Below are 17878 nucleotides of genomic sequence, written 5' to 3'. Positions count from 1 at the left end.
GTTGCTCTTCCAGAAGAGAATGGGAGCTTTGCTCCTTGCTACATGAGAGCCGTTTCAGTTCCAATCTGATTATACAATCAAAGAATCATACAGCACAGTAGGAGGCCCATCTTACCTATCTCTGTAATCTACTACAACCCTTTGAGAACTTGACGTTCCATCTAGCTTCTTGTGCATCCCTGATTTGCTCTGTCTCACCTATGGTGGGTGTGCATTCAATTGTCTAGGCCCCCTCCTCTGAAATTAGCTCCCTAAACACCTCTGTCTCTCCACCTCGCTCCCCTCTTTAAGATGCTCCTTTAAACCCTATCCCTTTTTCCTCAAATGTCATGTGGCTCAGTATCAAATTTTATCTGATAGCATAGTAAAACATATCAAGTGTTAACGGCACCATATAAATGCAGTTTGGTGTTGTTGTTGCATGTGCCACTCTTTGAAAGAGCGATCCAATTGGTTCCACCTCCTGTTCTTTCCGTATAGCCTTATATTGTGTATTGTAAGTTCTACTGCTTTTATTTTTGAGAATATTATCCAATTATTATTGAATACTCCTTAAACTAGGAAGATTTTATTCCTTTTCTTGAGAATTCTCTCTCCCCCCCTCCCCTCCACTGTTTAAGGTGTTGATTTCTGTGCAAAATACAGTTTCACCAGTGCTAATTGTTCCCCACTATCTTGCTCAATTGGTCATTATTCGTAAGTGTGTCTTAAAATTATGTCAAGAGAGTGACACTACAGGGAGCCCAATCATTTCTCCTCATTGGATTCCAAAACACATACAGGGAATGCTGGACAGAAATCAAGAGCTAAAGCACTGGCAAATTCCATTCCCTCCAAGGGTGCTGAGGCCAATAATCTGCTGCCTCCCTGGCTGAAATCAAATCACTCAAATCAGACCAGAGATGAAGTGTGGGTCCCTTCTCAGCCTACCCATAAATCCAAAGCAGTTGTAACTGGTCTACTTGAACCAGTTGACCACGGAAATTGGGACAACTGGTCCAGTTGTACTGGTTCCAGTTGAAAATTATATTGGCTCCAGTTGAGACCAGTGAACCTGGTTCCGGGTGAAAATTATATTGCTTATAATTGTGACCAGTTAGACTGGTTTCTGGCTCAACTCGTTCCACTTGAGACCAGAGAATTAACTTGTGACAAGTGTTCATGTAAGTACCACTACCATGTGAAAATTACCTATGTGGTGTGTGCTGTGGTCATGTAGTGAAGTTAAAAACACATTTGACTGCACTGCTCGTTTCACATTTTAGTGTGGTGCAGAAAAACTCAAAACGCAGTTAAATAGCAAAAAACAAATTAAACACAGTGCAGAAGCAAAGAAATAAGTGAACACAGCAGTTAAAGTGCAAAAATATTGAATTACAGCTATAATCAAAATACAAAACTTAAACCCTAATTACATTTAGACATTTGATGGTTTGCCAGATTTTGGTCTTCTATTGGTAAAATTGTTCATCTTACTGAGCTCTTTCAGAGTCTTCACTCAGCCCCTGGGTTTGGAGGTGATGTGTGAAGCAAGCTGAAAATAAGAGAAAAAGATAAAGTCACAGATTTCACCATGACAGAGGCCTCCTTGCCACGCTTCCCTTGATTAACTACAGACTCTACAAGGGCAGATTATTCAATGGTTCAGTCTTACTGAATGACTTAAGTCATTATGGAGGCAAGTTTAGCACTGCACCAAATGTCATAATGATTCATCACCAACAATAATTATTTAATGTTTTAAAAATTAGTTATAAAAATAATTATCTTACTATCAATTGCAATATACAATGGCTCGCTGGCCTCTTCATGCTCCATAAGAATTGATGCTTGCTGACTCTAGCTGGTTGCTGCTGAGAGCGAAGACATGTCCAACGCTGTTTGCTTGCCCGATGCTGGGGTGCACTGCCACGCCTAGGCATGTCTGATTCTCTTGCTGCAACATGAAGAAATATAATTGGCATCGTTCATATATCAGAGTTGGGAGGCCATTTGCGCAACTCCAATTTACTCCATCATCTGTTTCCAATCAAACAGAGCTGTAAGGTCCCTAACTTTAGCCGAGTTCTTGGACAAGACAAAAAGGGAAACAGACAATGGTTCTGGTGCAACAAGACAACAGAATAAATGCTTAAACAAAATACTTAAAATAGACGAAAGTAGACAAGCCGCTTTCAATCCTTGCTCCTCAAAGCTGCCTGGACACAGGTGATGTTGTCTTCGGTCCTTCTTCTACTCTAGCTTCTTCTTCTGTGTGAGTCTTCTGTGGTTCTTTCTGTGTCTCTGTCTGTCTGTGCATTCTGTGCTTTTTAGGACCCTGCATTTGTACCTTTTTTTCAGAGCTGCCTTGTGCCAAACTCTGCAGCTTTGCACCTGTTTTGACCTTACAACAATTTATACTTTTTTCCTAACCTGGCTTAAAATTTGATTGGCTTCTCTGTATCACCCGAGACTTTATGCAACAATTTTCTTGCAACAGAACCTTCATAAAACATCTTTAAAAACTGCTAATAACAACAATCCTTTCCATAAAAACCTTTTCATAAATGCATACTTTACAGTCTTTCGAATCAAAACCTGAATTTAAATATATTTACACCTTTTTAATCAGAACATGAATTCAAACATATTTTACACCTTGTCAGAGTTACATTAGTCTGAGAAGGGTACAGCAATGCAGAATACAGTCCAATTCAATGAATATCATGCAGGCAACTCTGGAAAAAAAAGATAGAAAAGCAGACTCCTAAGAACATCAGAACACACAGGCAGAAACAGAGACACAGGGATTTTTTTTAAAGCTGCAGGCCATCTTACTGGTTTGATTAAGTCAATCCAGTTGTGTTAAACTGGATTGACTATCAGTAATATATTCCTGTTCAAAGATTCTGCTTGCCAACTGGTTATAGTTTAAGCAGCCACATGTCAACTGGCTCCACTTAATTCCAACTGGTTCCACTTTGTCTGCCAGCTAGTTCCAGACGAACCAACCAGTCAGCAAGCCAACCGGTACCAGATGAGCCCAAATGGTTCCAGTTAAAGTTGACCGAGCAATTGGGAATACCAAATGGTTACCAGTTAAGATTGCCAGTTATCCCAGCTGTATCCAGACACTAGTTGAGACCAGTTACTTGCAGTTGAGACCAGAAAAGACCTGTTAAGACCAATAAACATTTCCAACTAGTTTCAACTGATTTGGAAATACAGGTATGTAAACCAGATAATTACTTGGTAAATTAAATGAGCCAACTTGCAAGCTTTAAGAAGACCTTCAGTAAAGGAGCCATTTTTTGGGCTTTATATTAACCCTGGCTCTGACACACACCTGTACTGGGATTGCCAACTCTGGTTGGTTGTAGTCCCGGAGTTTTCATCACATGACCATGTGCCACCAACTGCCCCACCCAGTCAAAGAGTTTTTTCCACCTCCGGTATTAATAACTAATAAATAAAAGTGTCCAAAAATGAAAAATAAACACACTTTAACACTCCTCTGACCTTTCTCCCAGGTTGCTTGCAGCAGAGTCCAGGACACTGATCTTTCATTTCTGGAGGCTCCAGGCCAATCCTGGAGGGTTGGCAACTCTCACCCTCATAAGATGGCATGTTACATATTAAACCTGAGACTAACCTCTTAAGAAAGCATGATATGAAGGTCATACTCCCAGCAAGCCCATTCCTTCCATAGTCGCTGGGGAATCTGGTTGAAAAGCCAAATGCTTACTCTGCCCACTATCAGTGAGTAGGTGCTCGAAATTAGCTCTTGTGAAAATGTATCCTGTATGAAATCAATACCTTTCCAGTACCTTTCGTGGTGAATGGATTAATCTATAAGCAGAACACCTTGTAAGCAATAACATAATTATGTAACAAGCAATGAAAACCTAGCATGTTGTTGCCTAGAGGGGCTTAGTTTCCATTACGTGCTTTATTTTGTATCTTTAGACAAGGACACAATTAAATCTGTACTTTGGTGTTCCATAGCAACTACTGGCGCCACCTCTTAACCATAGTATGTTGCAGTGCAAAGGGAGCATGCAGTAATACAAAAGCTCACTGTAATACAGCAGCATGTAAGAAGCAAGTCAGTACACTCAGTTCCTTTCAACAGCAAGTAAAGCATGCCAACAAAAGAAATCTGATCGCTATAAAAGCCTTCTCTGGCCAACAACACTAATGACTTCAATGACTGTTCTAGAAACAGTTTACAGGTGAGACAAGAAGAAGCAGAACTCTAAAAATTTGCAAAACAATTCAAGCAATAGGGAAACTCAGGTAATGAAATCCACCCTCTTCATTACTCCTTCCAAGGATTACAATGTAGCATCTCAGTGTTGGTTAATGCATAGCTTTCAATCTGGATGTGGACAAAAGCTGAATTCCAGAGTTGAGGTCAGAGTGATTGCCTTGACATCAAGGCAGCATTTGACCGAGTGTGCCATTGAAGAGCCCTAGCAAAATTGAGATCAATGGGAATCAGGGGAAACTCTCCCCACTGGTTGGAGTCATACCTAGAACAAAGGAAATTGTTTGTGATTGTTGGAGACCAATCTCAGCCCCAGGACATGGCTACGGGAGTTGGTCAGGGTAGTGTCCTAGGCCCAACCATCTCAACTGCTTCATTAATAACCTTCTCTCCATCATAAGGTCAGAAGTAGGAATGTTCTCTGATGATTGGAACGTGTCCAGTTCCATTCACAACTCCTCAGATAATGAACCAATTCATGCCCACATGCTGCAATATTTAAGCAATATTCAGGTTTGGGCTGATAAATGGCAAGCAAGATTCATGCCACACAAGTGACAGACAATGACCATATCCAACAAGAAATAATCTAACCACATAGCTTGACATTCAACAACATTACCATTGCCAAATCCCTCACCATCAACATCCTGGCGGAGGTCGGGGGTGGTGGGGGGGGGGGGGGGGTTCACCATTGACCAGAAACTTAACTGGACCAGCTACAAAAATATTGTGGTGACAAAGCTGGTCAGAGGCTGGGAATTCTGCGATGAGTAACTCACCTCCTGTATCCCCAATGCCTGTCCACCATCTACAAGGCACAAGTCAGGAGTGTGATGGAATACTCTCCACTTGCCTCAATGAGTGCAGCTCCAACAACACTCAAGAAGCTCGGCACCTTCTAGGCTAGCACCTCCACCACATAGAAGGACAAGGGCAGCAGATGCATGGGAACACCACCACCTGCAAGTTCCCCCTCCAAGCCACACTAACTTGGAAGTGTATAGCAATTCCTTCATTATCATTGGGTCACAATCCTGGATCTCCCTCCCTAACTGCAGCAGTTTAAGAAAACAGCTCACTCTCTCACGGGCAATTAGGGATGGACAATAAATGTTGACCTTGCCAACGATGTACACACCCCATCAATGAATAAAAAGAACCTGCAGTATGTTTATTTTTACAGAATCAGATAAGAGTACCAATATAGCCATGGTAACAAGAAGGATGTCACCTAATGATAGAACCACAAAAAGTGATGTATTCGGGGTAGCTGCATTGGTGAATAAAGTCTCTGACTAGAGATGAACCAATCATATAGAGAACTTAATGGGCCCAAAGTAACCAGAAGACTAACTTGAGGCCCAGCTGGAGATAAAAATCACTTGCATCTTCTGAGGTAAAACTTGCCCAGGTCATAGTGTGAAGGATGAAACAAACAATTGCTAATCCTATAGATGGTGAAAATACAGCTCCCTTTTGTAAAACCTTTGAACTCCTCAGTCCTGGAGGAGGGCTAAGCTTGGATTAAGCACCTGCTTAATAAAGGCCAGCTACCCAACCCAGACCCAATGACGTGTCGGGTTTGGGTCGGGTCGCACTTCCGGGTCCGGCATTCGGGCTCGGGTCGGGTCAGGCTGGGTCGGACACACTCTATCACCACCTCCAGTAAGTGGCCCCAATGTTAATGTACTTTTTGGACTTGAAAGGTGGTTTTGTTAGTTATTTTAAGCTTTTACAGATAAGCAACAAAATAAAAAACGAAAGGTAGGTTAACTGATGGTCGGGTCAGGTTGGGCGCGGGAAAAAATGGAAGGACTCGGGCCGGGTCGGGCTTGGGGTCGGATGTGGTTCTGTCAGGCTCAGGTTGGGTTTCATTTTCAGACCCGAGCCAGCCTTTACTGCTTAATACTTCAACACCACGTTATTAAGTATAGAATAATAATATGCCAGAAGCCCAGTGAAACCACTCTTTCAAACACACAATAGGGTACTTCAAATAGCAAAGTTTGAAGAACTTAGAACTTCATCAAATTTTACATTACAATATTGTAGAAATGCAAAGAGTTGTGTCATGGTCCAGACCTGCCCCAGTCCCATACTCTCACCTTCTGGAAAGTTCTGAAACTTGGTGTCATCAACATGCTATGCTGAATGATGATTTTTAATTCATCAGTTGGAAACCTAAATTCAATTTTTAAAAAGAAAGCAGCTAAGATGGCCACCACAATTTGTGTTGAAATAACTCACATTCCAAGGTATTGAGGTGGAGATGCATGTCTAAATAGCCCTCATCCAGAACAATGCTTGAGCAATTTGAATGAGCTACCTGGTATCTCAGGTAATTAGCAGGACATTCAAAGCCGTCTTGGAATATTAACACTAGTGGAGACGAACCTCAAAGGGTAAACATTGAAACAATAAGACCTGAGAGAGATTGGAATTCTTAAACTTGAATCTCATTAAAGTGCAAAAGAGAATACACTGGGACAATCATGTGACAGTCTCTCCATCTGTGTGAAAACTTTGAGTTTCTATTGGATACATCAGAAAAGCTTCTGAGTTTTAACCAGTGCAGGATCCAAGTGGTCTCCCTTTCTCTCTCTGCAGGCAATGCCAACCAGGTGGCCACCTCTGCCAGCTAGGAACTTCAGCACCATGAATTCAGCTGGAAGACAACTGAATTATCTCAGCCAGGATATTACTTAAGCTGCTACATTCAGCCTCACGTCCATGAGTTTGATAAGGGGTGAAAAATAAAGGAGAAATGGGCTTGGTTTTGATGCTCCCTCCGCCAGTGAATAAACTGCAAGAACTAAGTATCTGGATTCACACCTGATCGGTGACATATCAAGCAATGTACTGAGGCTGCTGGTCATTGTGGGCCCATATCTGCCAATGTACTGAAGGCTGCTGGTGCCAGTGGGCCCATATCTGCCAATGCTCCATTCCCTAGCTACCGACTCCATCCCTCTACCTGGCAACAGTCTGAGATTAAGCCAGTCTGTTCACAACCTTGGTGTCACATTTGACCCTGAGATGAGCTTCCAACCTCATATTCGTGCCATCGCTAAGGCCACCTATTTCCACCTCCGTAACATCGGCCAACATCACAATTGTCTCAACTCATCTGCTGCTGAAATCCTCAGTCATGTCTTCATTACCTCTAGACTTGACTATTCCAACGCACTCCTGGCTGGTCTTCCACATTCTACTCTCCATAAACTTGAGGTCATCCAAACCTTTGCTGGCCCTGTCTTAACTCGCACCAAGTCCGGTTTCCCTATCATACTGACCCATTGGCTCCCAGTAGCAATGTCTTGATTTTGAAATTTTCATCCTTGTGTTCAAATTCCTCTATGGCCTCACCCCCTCCCTATCTCTGTAATCTCCTCCAGCCCTACAACCCTCCAAGATATTTGCACTCCTCTAATTCTGGCCTCTTGTGCATTCCTGATTTCAATCGCTCCACCATTGGTGGCTGCGCCTTCCATTACCTAGGCCCAAAGCTCTGGAATACCCTCCCTACACCTCTCCACTTCACTTTATTCCTTTAAGACACTCCTTAAAACTTACCTCTTTGACCAGTCTTTTGTCATCTGACCTAATATCTCCTTTTATGGCTTGGTGTCATACTTCATTTCATAATGCTCATGTAATGTGCCTTGGGACGTTTTATTACCTTAAAGGCACTATATAAAATAAGTTGTTGTTGTTTGTTGTCGTAATGTACTGAAGGCTGTTGGTCCCTGTGGGCCCATATCCGCAATGTTCTGGAGGCTTCAGGTCACTTTGGGCCCATATCCACAATGTCCTCGAGGCTGCTGCTCACTGTGGGCCCATATCTGCAATGTCCTCGAGGCTGCTGCTCACTGTGGGCCCATATCCGCAATGTTCTGGAGGCTTCAGGTCACTTTGGGCCCATATCCACAATGTCCTCGAGGCTGCTGCTCACTGTGGGCCCATATCTGCAATGTCCTCGAGGCTGCTGCTCACTGTGGGCCCATATCCGCAATGCTCTGGAGGGTTCTGGTCATTTTGGGCCCATATCTGCAATGTCCTCGAGGCTGCTGCTCACTATGGGCCCATATCCGCAATGTCCTGGAGGCTTCTGGTCACTTTGGGCCCATATCTGCAATGTCCTCGAGGCTGTTGGTCCCTGTGGGCCCATATCTGCAATGTCCTGGAGGCTTCTGGTCACTTTGGGCCCATATCTGCAATGCCCTTGAGGCTGTTGGTCCCTGTGGGCCCATATCTGCAATGTCCTGGAGGCTTCTGGTCACTTTGGGCCCATATCTGCAAGTCCTCGAGGCTGCTGGTCACTGTGGGCCCATATCTACAATGCCCTGGAGGCTCCTCGTCACTATAGTCCCATATCTGCCAATGGTACTGAAGACTGCTGGTCCCTTTGAGCTCATATCTGCAATGTCCTCGAGGCTGCTGGTCACTTTGGGCCCATATCTGCAATGTCCTGGAGGCTCCTCGTCACTATAGTCCCATATCTGCCAATGGTACTGAAGGCTGCTGGTCCCTTTGAGCCCATATCTGCAATGTCCTGGAGGTCACTATGGGCCCATATCTGCAATGTCCTCGAGGCTGCTGGTCACTGTGGGCCCATATCTGCAATGTCCTGGAGGCTCCTCGTCACTATAGTCCCATATCTGCCAATGGTACTGAAACCTGCTGGTCCCTTTGAGCCCATATCTGCAATGCCCTGGAGGTCACTATGGCCCATATCTGGCTAAGGTCAAAACTTCCAAGACAAAAGAGGGAAAAAAATGATTGATTTAGCACCATTATGTTTATGATCATACAAGACAAAAAGTATAGGTTTCTGGTTATATAGTCACAAATGGTACTCACATTACCACAAACTACATAGACTACCCTCTCCCTAGCAACTGTCTGAGGCTGAACCAGACTGTTCACAACCCTGGTGTCATATTTGGCCCCAAGATGATCTGCTGACTACATATCTGCGCAGTCACTAAGACCGGTTATTTCCACCTCCATAACATCACCCAACTTCGCCCATGCCACAGCTCATCTTGCTGCTGAAACCCTTATCCGTGCCTTCGTTACCTATAGACTTGACTATTCCAACACAAGCCAGGCCGGTCTCCCATATCCTCCCATATCCTACCTTCCATAAACTTGAAGTCATCCAATACTCTGCTGTCTGTGTCCTAACTCACATCAAATCCTGTTCACACATCACCCCTGTGCTCACTCACTGACATTGGCTTATGTTTAAACAACACCTTGATTATAAAATTCTCATCCTCATTTTCAAATCCCTCCATAGCCTCACCACTCCCTATCACAGTCATCTCCTCCAGCCTCACAACCCTCTGGGAGATCTGCGCTCCTCTAATTCTGATCTCTTGATTTTAATTGTTCCACTACTGGTGGCTGCGTCTTCAGCTGCCTAGATCCTAGGCCCCGGAATTGTCTCCCTGAATCTTTCCGCCTCTCTATCCGTCTTTCTTCCTTTAAGACTCTCCTTTAAACCTACCTCTTTGACCAAGCTTTTGATCAACCGCCGTTTTATATTATGTCGAAGGCTCGATATAAATACGAGTTGTTGTTGTTGGACGATTCACAGCGTGTTTTCTGCCTTTCCAAAGTATAGTCAATAGAAATACAGATCATTATCACTTCTTGGCAAAACAGTCCTGGATTTCTCCAACTGTGGCAGGAACTTCTACTCCAGACTGGAACAAAATTAGGATTTATTCCCATACGCTCCATGAGTTTTTGATTACATAATATACTCTTTATTTATCCAGCACTGTTTTTATATTCAAACAAAAAGTACAATTATGTAACTAGAGTTGGCAGCAAATAGCCTGTAATTGACTCCATTTTAAAAAATCAACCTCGTTCCCCAGGCTTTCTCGGAGAATTGGTGCTAAACGAACAGTCTTTGCCTGAGAAATTGCTCAAATACAATTGAAAGGGATACAATAAGAGAATACAAGGACTTAAAGAAAGAAAAATAGATGTACATTTGGATCTTCAAGATGACAACTGATGAAGTGAATTCGAAGATGGTCCTACAACAGAGGGAGCACTGAGTCCAGCTGACCATTCAAACCAGTGCCCACGTGCGCCAAGTCCCAAGAGAATCCATACAAAAGAACTCTTATAAACCCAGGACCAGCAACCTGTAAGCACAAACACAATGGAATGAGGTGGCAATGATCGAAACCAAAAAATCAACAGTTTAATGTTCAGAAATGGCACATCAGGCTGAATTTAATGCGGGTGACAGGGGCCACAAGGGTGGCCTGGAAAGCCGAGAGCAACCCGCCTCAGGAGCCCCAACCCAATTCTGTGCCCTTCAGGCAATTAATTGCCTGTCATTGGGGCTCCCGTTCCTTTAAGGAAGAAGATCCCGCCTCCAAGAGATGCTGACCAATCGGAGGGCTTGCATCTCTTCAGTTCCAGCAGTGCCACCGTGAGCAGTGGCCACTGCTGATTAGATTAGATTAGATTAGAAATACAGCACTGAAACAGGCCCTTCGGCCCACCGAGTCTGTGCCGAACATCAACCACCCATTTATACTAATCCTACACTAATCCCATATTCCTACCAAACATCCCCACCTGTCACTATATTTCCCTACCACCTACCTATACTAGTGACAATTTATAATGGCCAATTTACCTATCAACCTGCAAGTCTTTTGGCTTGTGGGAGGAAACCGGAGCACCCAGAGAAAACCCACGCAGACACAGGGAGAACTTGCAAACTCCACACAGGCAGTATCCGGAATCGAACCCGGGTCCCTGGAGCTGTGAGGCTGCGGTGCTAACCACTGCGCCACTGTGCCGCCCCGGGTGCTGAGACTGCACCCGGCCAGGAGCAGCGTCATGGACGCTGCCTTGGAACCCAGGTGAATGTGGTGAGGGTCACCAAGGTCAGTCGGGCAGCCCCGGCAAAGCTGGGCGGGGGGGGCTGTCGTTAGTGAGGGCAGGGGGTGGCCCTTGCTACCGGGGTGGCCCCCTTCACGGGCCACAAGGTGCCCAATCAGAAGGGAAACCTCTCACCAAGACCACAGGAAAGCTGTCAACACTTACTGGGCATTCTCCCAAAGTAGTGGAGGGCCCACATCTGCTGCTGGCATTGTGCCAGCTGCTGTGGAAAGAAGCCCTGAAGTGGCCCTTAATTGGCCACTTAAGGGCCTCAATTGACCTCTGAACAAGAAGGCCAACCTTAACCTTCCCTGCTGCTGAGATTGCTGCCTGACATTACGAAGGCGAGGGGCACTCCACCCACCTTCCCTCCCGATTCTACAGTGCCCCCCTCACCTCACAACCCACTCCCATGGGGCACATTAAATTCTGCCCATCATATCGGAACGTGGTAAGTGCAAATCTGAACCCAGGCATTTTACTAGATGCTGGTCAGAAACTGAGGAAGACTGAAGGTATCGAGTCAAAGTGCCGTGGAAGTTATTTTAAGATGTTATTTTGGCAAGGCCAGTATTTATTGCCCATTTCTGGTAATCTTGAGGAGGTGTTGGTGGGATGTGTCCTTGAAGTAATCGTAACTTGCTAGGCCACTCGATAACGAATTGGCTAAGAGGTAGGAGACATAGGCCAGCGATAATGGATGTGACTAGCATCCCTGTGAACCCTCGAGCTCTGTACTGTACTCAGTTTTTCACTATATTTATGCATTTCTATTAAGGGATAGGGAGCCATCGACCTAAGTTTGCTAAGGATACTAAATTAGGTGGCACAGTAAATAGTGTAGATGGGAACAGAAAGTTGCAAAGGAGCATGAGCCTGACTCTTGTGAAAAATATACTCAAACTTTTCTCAAATAAGGCATTGTCCCAAATCAGTGCCAAGTAAACAGGGGTTTGAAGTGTCCCAGTTTTTGTCTCCTCTCCGATTCCACTCTACTGTGCTTGATGGTTGAAAGAGTGGGGCAACCCTACAAACTCGGGAAATGACATTGATTTACAAAGAAGGTTTTCACACCTTCCCTACGGGAAGCCTGGGATTTTGCCCGGCATACTATGAAACAGTATATTACTCATATCACCATGTGCCCCGGCACAGAATGCCTGTCTCACCTGTAAATGGGTACTTTGAATGAGGCAGGGATTCAAATGCAAGGATTAATGAACATAGGAACAGGAGGAGGCCATTCAGCCCCTCAAGTCTGTTTGCCATTCAATCAGGTCATGGCTTATCTGTATCTTAACTTTGTTTCCATGCCTTGATACCCCTACCGAACAAAACTGTCAATCTCAGGCTGGAAATTTTCAATTGACTTAACCTCAACAACTTTGTGGGGGCAGTGCTCCAGATCTGCATCAGAAGGAATCCCACATTCCAGCCGGAAAGGTTTATACCCTTAAATAATGAAAGATTCAAAATATTATATATCTGGGTTCCCCTTTCTCATCACAACAGGAACACAAATCACTGACATTACAGACGGTGCAAAAAAACAAGGGTTTGGAAAGTTTTGTTCTTTGAAAAAAAACATACTGAATAAGTGCTGCTGAGAGTGAGCTGCAATAGGTTTTTGCAGCCAATCTCAGGTTTCACAGCTCGATCATCATCAGCTGCACATGAACAGGGACAAGGTTCGCAGTCTGCAGATTCCACAGATTACTCACATTGAGCTGCTGATTCGTTCACTTACAGTTAAACAAGGCACTTGGCAGTGCTGCTGTTTCCAGTTGATTTACAGCCACTGCCAAAGTGGAACATAATGAGTGGCACCGCTCAGATGGTGCATGAGCAATAAGCTCAGAAGGGAGTCATTGGAAACTATTGAAGAGTTGTTTACCCCATATACTGTGTAATGCTACATACAGGTGTGACTCTATGCCACTGGCACATGGGGCAGAATCTTACCCGCTTTAAAAATAACCTCTGGTCAGGATCATTTCGGGTCACAACCTCGCACTTGCTGGCAGTGTGCTCGCCGGCATGATCTTATGGGAGGCCACCTCCAACTGGCCACTTCTGCATCCATTGTCTAATTAAGGATGGCGGGCAGGTTCCTGAGGCTGATGGTTCAGTGAGCCTGCAGCCTTGGAAGGACAGTGGCCTCAGTGGCAAAGGTGGGCACTGCCACTGGAGGAGGGGTCCTGTGAGGGTGCCTCCATCTTGAGGCACCTTCTGAAGATGTTTCCATTTAAAAAAAATAAACTGTGGCCGCAGCTGTGGCCTACTGATCTGGTGGGGTATGGGGGTCAAGCATAGGAGGCCTCATGGGTCCCCAATCGGCTACTGACAAGCCACCTCCAGGACCTGTGGGACTTTGCCCTCAGCGGGGGGCCCGTCAGCCACCGGGAAGATCAGCAGGTAGCCCTTGCCGCTTCCACCCCATCTCTGGCAAGATCAGCCGGACGCGGTTATTCGCCGGACCACCGACCCAACGTTCTCCCAACCTTCCTTCCTTCCGGTCCCGCCATCAAAGACACCTCGGTGGGACTGGTAAGATTCTGTCCAAGATGTCAACACCATTTGGAATCTAGCATTCTATTTGTATAGTTAACCATGTCAGTTAATGACCTCTTCATACTGATTCTACCACAGATACAGGCATTATAACTGCACAATGGGATGCAAGTGTAGATTGACAGTAATAAAAACAGTAAGTGCTGGAAGTATTCAGCAGGTCTGGTAGAATCGGTGGAGAGAGAAACAGAGTTAATGTTTTAAGTCTGTGCCCTTTCATCAGAACTGGCAAAGGTTAAAAATGGCTTTTGAGCAAGCAAAAAGGGGGAGGGAGGAAGAAGAACAAAAGGGAAGATGTGTGATAGGGCAGAGGGCAGGACAGATTAAATGACAAAGATGCCACTGAGCAAAGGCAAAGGGATTGCTAATAGTTGCATTAAAAGACAAAGCATTAGTCCAGAGAGATAGTTAATGGCAGAATAATGAACAACTCTGTCCAAAAGCAAAAACTTGAAAAACAAGTTTAAGACAGGCCCATGGTTAAAAAATTTAATTAAATTATATTAAAAAGACAGTCATGCTCTGAAATTGTTGAACTCAATGTTGAGACCAGAAAGCTGTAGAGTTCTAATCGGAAGATGAGGTGCTGTTCCTCAAGCTTGTGTTGAGGTTGACTGGAACACTGCAGCAGGCCATGGACAGAAATGTTGGCATGGTGAAGTTCACCAGGGTGGTGAAGCTCGAGGTCATGCTTTTAGACTAAGCGGCGGTATTCTGCAAAGCGGTCACCTAGTCTGCGTTTATTCTCCCCAGTGTAGAGGCGACCACATTGTGAGCAGCGAATACAGTATACTAAATTGAAAGTACAAGTAAATTGCTCTTCACCTGGAAGGACTGTTTGGAGCCTTGGATGGGGTGAGGAGAGAGGAGATAAAAGGGCAGGTATTACATCTCTTGCGATTGCATGGGAAGGTGCCCTGAGAAGGGGACGAAGTGTCAGGGATGGTGGAGAAGTGGACCAGGGTGCTATGGAGGGAATGATCCCTTCGGAATGCTGACAGGGGAGTGTCACATTTCATGCTGAAGAATCGCACTTGAAATCAAAGATTTCATTTTAACAAAGCTTTAATGAAAAGACTTCTGTCGGGCTCTTGCTTACTGCTGCTCACTGTGGCTACAAAGCCTACCTGACCTTACAACAATCCCCAGGTCAGGTTTTCCCCAAAACACTGAGTTCCTTTCAGTTTCACTTCCAAGTACCATATAGTCTCTAATACTCAAGCCCAATGATTGGGCTGGATGTTAAGAGCCCGCTGCCACTTCTGGCAGCTGTGTGCTGCAGAGCCGCCGCGATCTATAGCACAGAGGCTCATTTGCATATCTGGGTCGGCCCGCCCCCTCAATAACATGGAGGGAGCGGACTGTACGACGCCAGGAACACATCAGCTGACATGTCAGCAGGTGCTGGTGCCATATTTAAATGGCAGTCAGCGCTGCATACAACCTCTTGCAGATTTAACCTTTGCAGCTGGAGCTGACCAGCCAGCAGTGACAACTGAAGAGCCCCATCTGCCAAGGAACTACCCCTGCAAGGCAATGGAGATGGTAGAGATGCAAGGAAGGGTGGCCCCATGGTTTAACGATGCCTCCCTGCTCACTCTCCTCCAGGCTGCAAGGGAAAGGCAGGAGGTCCTTTTCCCCAGTGATGGCAAGCCTGGGCGGAGATTGCAGTGCAGGTAGCTGCCATGGGGTTATCTGCCGAGACTGGATCCAGTGCTGCAAGAGGATGAACAATCTCATGTACTCAGCGAAGGTAAGTGGCACTTTGTTGAACGAATCAGTTTGATCTATGGGTTCCCACACAGAGTGGCATATGGTGCCCCTGCCATGTCAAAGACAGGGAGGTCGGGCGGGGAGGATTGATGTCACATGAGTGGCTGCATGTGTGAATCAACTCAAACTCGTTTGCATCTCAGTGCATGGCATCTACATGACAGGCTGAATCCGTATTACAGACTGAGCTTCCCCCACCTTTTTGTTATGGTGCTCCTGTTGTGACACATGTCATGTTGTTCTTTGGCAATTTTCAATATCTGCATCCTTGCTTTTCCATGTGAAGAGGTCCCGCAATGTGAGGGAGGTGTCCAGGACCGGTGGAGGGATGCCAGAGATTGGACCGCTAACACAAGCTGAGGACGAGGCCTTCGAACTAGCTGGCAGCCAGGGAGGATGTTGCGTTCTGGATGTCAAGCTTGGAGTCCCGAGTGAACATGCAGCTCTTCGACAAACACAATGATTACTCACAACATTTCATTTTTGGAGACAATGCTGTCATATTTGTGACATGTGCACATAAAACCTAAAACTGTACTCTTCATATTGTATCTTGCAGGCATTGTAGGCCCTGGAGACTTCCAGCACCTCTGAGGAAGAGACAACCTCAGAGGACACAGCGTCCCATGACACTCCTGCACCTTCCACCAGCGCAGATACACTCACCTCAGTGGGAATCCGTTTGGCTTTAAAGTCTGGGTCAAAAGCTGGTGAGAGTATCACACACATGCCCAAACAGCTGGCTGAGGCTGAGAAAGGCAACACCTCTGACAGTCGGAAGACTATGGGTGGCCAGGCCTATGCTGAGCCCCAGGTTGATGACGAGCCTCTGGTGTTGACAGCACAGGGCATGCTGGAGTTGCAGGGTGAGTTAAGGCAACATCTGGTGGAGATGCCATAGGCTATGCACAGCCTTAAGCAGATGGCGGGGGAGTCCATCCAGGTCATGACAGCTGCCATGTCCCAGGCATACATAGCCAGTACATAGTTTGGTGACCCTCATGGAGAGCCAGATTCCAATGATTCGAGTTGACCCTCAAACCCTTGCCTTGGCCATGAGCTGGATACAGCAGTGGCTACGCGAGAGAGGGAGCAGGGGCCTGGATAGTGTCTGTGCTCCAGGTCCTTCTCGGAAGAGGGAGGAGGTGAGCCTGCACGCCACATCTGGGGTGCCCCCTCAGGGTGATTCCAATGTGGACACTGACTCCTCAGCCGCTCCGCTGGCGAGTCCAGTTCCAGCAGCCTTGACGTCGGAGGTCTGGTGCAGGAGGCAGACCGGGGACTCAAGGCCTCAGGCATTCAAAGGATGACTACCAAAGTCATCCAAAGCGAAAGGGCATCCTGATCAGCAGCCTGCCTCCAGTCAAGCTGCTAGCACAGAGGTCGCACCGCGAAGAAGCACCCACAAACATTTCAAAAAGACACCTTAACACATATGGATTTTCACGGGTGATACGGCAATGTATTATTCATTCTCACTAAATGTGCTTTTCTAACATGTGTATCTTTTTTCCTGAGTGAATGACACATGCCACCATGTACTGATTATGTGTCCTCCCATTACATTGGCCTGACAAAGTTAAGGAATAACCTCATTGCCATGCCAGTATGTGGCACTGCACGGATGCAGTTACATGGGCAATGGCTCAGTCAGCTGCTGCCAGATGTCACGGATGCACAAGACTGCAGACAAGATGAAGGACATTGAGGTGTGACCTGGGGGGCAAATGATACACTTTAGGGATGTGGAAGCACTCAGCAATAAGGCGTTGTCGTGCATCCCTTGCTTGCTGCTCACCATGTATGTGCTGCATTGATGCTCTCCATCCTCCCAAGCATGTATGCTGCTGCAAGCCCTCTGTGTCCTCCTCATCCAAGGATGTCTCCTGCTCCCATCTCTTATCATCCTGCAAGGCCTCCCCCCTCTGTAATGCAAAGTTGTGTAGAGCACAGCATACAGCAACGATGCGTGCAACCCTTTCTGGTTCGTACTGTAGGGCCCCACCCAATCTATCCAAGTAGCAGAAGCTCATCTTCTGCATGTCGATGGCCTGCTCGATGGTAGCTCATTTGGAGCCGCGGCAGGCGTTGTATCTTTCCTCTGCATTGCTGGTGGGGTTTCCCACTGGCGTCAGGAGCCATGTCTGCAATGGGTAGCCCTAGTTCCCAAGAATGCACCCCTGGATCTGAGCCAGTGCAGTGAACAGCAGCGGCACCTGGGACTATCACAGGATGATGGAGTCATGACAGCTGCCTGGAAAGCGGGTACACACTTGCATGATGCGCTTCCTGTGGTCACATACCAGCTGGACGTTGAGCAAGTAGAAGCCCTTTCTATTGAGGTATGCACTGGTTGTCCGGTTGGAGCCC

At 46.1% G+C, this 17878-nt stretch overlaps 1 long non-coding RNA gene across 1 annotated transcript; it reads right to left on the bottom strand.

The window, feature by feature from the left end:
* Window positions 1-1353: 1353 nt before the first annotated feature.
* On the bottom strand, window positions 1354-3787 carry LOC137384066 (uncharacterized). Its single transcript, XR_010977523.1, has 3 exons — window positions 3632-3787; window positions 1773-1936; window positions 1354-1534 (listed from the first exon to the last, which is right to left on the bottom strand). It is a non-coding gene; the product is annotated as an uncharacterized lncRNA (long non-coding RNA).
* Window positions 3788-17878: the final 14091 nt, after the last annotated feature.

Source organism: Heterodontus francisci, chromosome 25 (genome assembly GCF_036365525.1).
Source record: "Heterodontus francisci isolate sHetFra1 chromosome 25, sHetFra1.hap1, whole genome shotgun sequence".
Taxonomy (NCBI): Eukaryota; Metazoa; Chordata; class Chondrichthyes; order Heterodontiformes; family Heterodontidae; genus Heterodontus; species Heterodontus francisci.
The sequence above is the reverse complement of the archived record's forward strand: the minus strand, read 5'-3'. Positions and strand labels throughout refer to the sequence as shown.